Raw genomic sequence first — 5,057 nt, 5'->3', positions numbered from 1 at the left:
TCCGTATTTTGGAAAGAGGAACTTGTACTGGCTCAGTGGTGCCAGTATGTCTGTGGCAGTGTGGCAGTCATGGTGTTCCGCCACCCTCACCCTCGCTCTCCACCAAGAACCAAACCACAAGCCAATACCCACAAGCCAGAGAGGCCTGGATGAATGTACCCACCACACACACACACACACACACACACACACACACACCCACACATGCACATGCACACACACACACACACACACACACACACACACACACACACACACACACACACATGCACACACCTCACACACACACAGTCAACCAACCACACATACCAAGTAAAGAGGTAGAGTTCTGGAAAATGAGAATGAGTGAGGTTTCTGTCTTTCTCTGTCTTTTCTTCCCCCTTTTTAATCATCCAGGCCTGAAAGGGCACACAGAGTTCAGCGGGGACAAGGAGGCTTGTAGGCGGGGAGGTGCTGCTACAGAGATGAGCAACGGGGCTTCACTACTACATACTCCACTGCTGAGCATGGGAAACAGAGGTGATGACTGGTCTGAGATATGTCTGCCACAGGGCACGAGGGTAAGGGTGTGTGGGCAGTCGGTAAATATTCAGATAAACTCAGAGTTGCATTTTAGACTTTAAAGAAAGGAAAATGTGATACAGTCAAGTGGATTTTAGCATTAATCCTAATGCACTACACGTTTATTTATGGACAAATGAGCTAATGCTCTCATTTACGTGTTGCTCCGGCCGGTTTAACATCAATGTGCCTGAGTCAATGTCTCCTTGGTGGGGATAGGGGGTGTGTCATGCTGCTACTTAATCTCTTCCAAGTCAACCACAAGGGGGCACATAGTCAGAAATAGTCTAATCAGATCCATAGTGGTTTAAAGCACAGTAGAACTATCAAAAAGTGTTCCATAAAAGTGCAAAAGTAATGTTAAATGGAGAACTGAATTTGCTTATTGTTGAACCTAACCTCACACTCCGTTAAATGCAAAGAAAGCAAAAACGTTTGAATGGTTCAAAGCAAATAAACAATTTAAAAAATATATCTCTTTCAGGGTGATTCAACAAGTTAAACTGTGCAAAAGTTATGTTGTATGAAGAACATTTTAAGATTAAAACTACATCTAGCTAGTGTGAATGCAGTTTATTTTGCATTTGCAATATATTTACCTGCTAACTGACCATGGCAGCTAATCTGCATAGAAGAATAAAAAGCACAGAATTTGATCTGAATTTAGGAGGAGTAGAACAGAAATATGGTAGATTAGCTACAAACCCCTTCAAATTGTACTTAAATACAACAGTTGAGTAAATGTACTCAGTTACTTTCCACCTCCGTCTCTTGTTTGAATGTGTTTACAATAAGCAGAGCTGAATGAAGTCCGCCTGCAGCGAAAGCATCACTTCACTTCAGTGTGGAACAGAGTGTACGCTAACCCAAGTTGTCCATTTAAATCTTACACCCAGGCCTCCACATCTCACCACGCAGTGTGTATATGTGTGTGAGCGCGTATGCTAAGTGTTGAAGGTTAGGGTTCCTGTATGTGTTACCCCAGTTGTGTAATGGCCCAGCGGAGTAGAAAGTGATGAGAAGCTGGTGTTTGAGCCCAAAGCAGGCCCTTATATGGAATGCTGGAGCTGTTTTCTCTCCTCTCCGCTGTCTTGCTTCGCTCCAAAAGTGCTACAAGGTCGGAAGAGAAGAGGACATCCTTCCAAGTCAACATATTTACATATTTGCAGTGATGTGGGGATATTGAGGCGAGTGTTGGCAGGCGAGGCAGTGGTCAGCCAGGACAGCTGAAAGTGGACATCTGGGCCCGGGCCTTGGCTGCAGCTCACTCGTTTACCCTTATCACCCTATCTCTTACAAACAAAACATTATACATTTGACAGTCCCATACTGCTCATTGGGCGTCTTAAGATTTTATCTTTTGCGAAAACTTAGAATGAACTTACAAATACAGAACCAGACCTAATATATGGTTATCATCCATAATATACTGTGAAGCTATAGAGAGCATATTTTATGTGTAATCCCATTTACAAGTTTTACAACAAAGATTGTCTTTCATGATCAACACACCAGGTCATGTCATGCCTTTGTCATATCTTATACATCTTATGGCGACGGCTCAGGGAAGTGCCCTAGGGAACCCCTCATCATCTTCTTCTTCTTCACCCCCCGCCTCCACACACACACCTTCTTCCCTCTCTCTCTCGCCTGCCCCTTCTCTCCTCTCTCACCCCCATAGCTCTTGCAAGGAACACAGCACCATGTTTCTCTTGGCAGAACTCTGCAGGCTGTCCCTGCGTGCCTGAAAAACCAGCGTTCTCCCCCTCATCCCTGCAGCCAACGCGCACATTTCTCACATTTTCTGCCTGCTCTCTGTGAACAGTTCACTTCAGCCTCCTCACATCATCCAGGCTCCCAGGCAATGCAGGACAGGGTGGGACAAATACGTCCTCTCGCTTACATTACATCCACATCCTCCCTCTCTATCTTCTTTTGTCTCCAAAGTCTCTCTATAATTCACTCTCACTCCATCCAAATCCCCCTCTCTGGTGGTTACTTGCCCTTTTCTGCTCTGTATGAGTGAGCCAGCTGAGCGCAGGTGTGTGAGTGTATGAGTTACTATAGCTTGATGAGGGAAAGCCACTAAAATGAAAGTTCCTGAGCTAATAGGGAGGAAACCGGGTGTCTGGCAGGGACTGTCTCACAGACAAGTGTCAGTCTTGGGGCACACAGACGTCTGAGCCGGTTAGGAAAGTGACTTTCAGATTGATCCAGTTGCACAGGTGCAAGACACGAGGCATGTTAAAAGCAGGAAGTGGCGTACCCGCTATGAAAAGGAGGGCAAGCTTGCAAGAGTTGAATGAAATAAATAGCAAGGCTGGGTGAATGTGTGGTCACACATTTGAGATGCTCTGGGTCTAATTCAAACAGCTGGAATTGAATCCATTCGCCTTCAACTACAGAGGATGGACGTTTAACCTCCATCCCACACACCGGGCTGTTTGGCAGCAGATCACCATTTGTATTTATTATTTAATTTATTTCTTCTAAACTTCAATTTAAACTTTATTTCCTCTGTGAGTCTGGGGTCTGGGCATTGCTACATAATTGAACGTTCTCAGAAATCAGGGAAGGGGAGAGAAAAGAAGAAGGAGGAGAGAGGGAGGGAGGGAAAAGAAAAAAGTGCAGCCTGTCTCTTGGGTGCCCTTTTTGCCATCCCATTTCCTATGCATCTGGTCTGTGTTTGTGCGGAGAGGGAGAGGGGGAGTAAAAGGGGGACGGCCGTCTGGGGCCGATTAATAACCAGTGATTTATAGGAACTTTTATAGAATAATACAATAAAAATGTGTGCGTACGTGTGTGCTAGCGCATGTGTATGCATGCATTTGTATGTGTGCCTGCCTTAGTGAGAGTGCGCACAATGCTTTTCTAATTCTGGGGAATCAAAAACAAATTATCGGGAAAAAACACAGGCAGTGCTCTGGATAAATTGGGCACAGATGGAGGCAGGAAATAAAAAAAAGAGCAGAGGAGAAGACACTCGAAGAGCCCAAGAGGAGGACAGTGAGGGGAAAAAGGAGGGTACCAGAGAGAGTGACAGATCGAGGGCAGGACAAGGTGAGGATGCGATGGGGAGAAGTTTAGATGAGAGAAGAAATAGGGGGGACACAGAGAGGACAGCAGGAGAGAGGGTGAGCAAGAGGACAGGGGATGATGTGGAGGAAGAGGGGAGAGTGGGAGGAGAGAGATCAGGGGAGTTCCCATGCCCTGTGCAAAGGAAATGGGCTTAAGCGAGGGGGTTAGCATATACTGCATGTGTGTCTATGTGTGCGAGTGGGCAATGAGATGAGCAGACCTCTCTGGCACAGAACAGCGTTTCCTTGCCAAAGTGCAATCTCCCCCCAAAATCCCTGTTCATCCTCATCCATTCTCATCACAGTGGTACACGCGCGCACACACACACGCACGCGCACATACACGTATGACATCAAAAAAAAAAAGAAGCCTGCTGGTGAACTGATGGGTCCTCTTGTCACCCCCACATGGCTTTTACATTAAGCTCATTAGACTTGGTGTTGCACCACGTATGGCAGCAGGAGCTCTCTCATGCATGTGCACTTATGGGGTTTGTCAAATGCTAAGATAGAAGTTAACATTTCTTATCATGAAGTGAGTCAGAAAGAAATCTAGCGCAAGTCATTACATTTCTGTGATGGTTGTCGATGGTTGCATTTCACTTACTCTTTATGTTGCATCGTATGATAATCTGTGTGCAGTATTTTGGGTGTAATAGTTCTCTGTAGACATTTGGAGAACTTTATTAACTAGCAAACAGTAATTACTGGACTACATGATGAATTGTGAGTGATATCGAACACATTTTTGGAATTTTTGGTCGTACTCAAGCTTATGACAGACATTTGGACAGCAGTGTGCATACTTGTGTACAGTTACACCACATAAATGCTAAAGATACTCTGTTTAAGGAAATTTATAAACTGAACACCTTAGTGAACTACCTAGTTTATTTTTCTAGCTTCAAAAATGTCTTGCTCCTTATCAAAAAATATACGTAATTTCTTAAAATTAGTTTTGTTTTGAATCCAGTTCTGGTTGAACTTTACAGAAAACCCAACGTAAAGACAATAGAATGAGAACTCTAGAGGAGGCCCTACCTGCACATGATCTACTTACGAAAAATGACAATATGACTTTATCAGTGTGTATAGAGGAGTATACGTTGTCATATTCAGGTGTCAGTGACTGGTCTAATGCGTTGAGTGGGAGCTGTTTTGCTACAGGATCTTCCAAAGTTGGGTAACTCTCACTCTGGAGTGGACAGTAGGAGCCGGCAACAAGCGCTTCACAATATGAATGACTTCCTGTGCTGTGGGCCTGGACTGTGGCATCTGTCAGCCCTCCCTTCTCTGAGTCTCTCCACCTCTCCTCTACTCTCTTTACTGTCCACCAACACTCCCTCCACTCATGCTTCCTCCTCCCTCCCTCCCTCCTCTCCATCCCTTTGCCCTCTTGCCCAATTCCCCCCTCTTCCC

This window comes from Amphiprion ocellaris, chromosome 7, assembly GCF_022539595.1.
Source record: "Amphiprion ocellaris isolate individual 3 ecotype Okinawa chromosome 7, ASM2253959v1, whole genome shotgun sequence".
NCBI lineage: Eukaryota > Metazoa > Chordata > Actinopteri > Pomacentridae > Amphiprion > Amphiprion ocellaris.
This window is presented reverse-complemented; position numbering follows the sequence as displayed.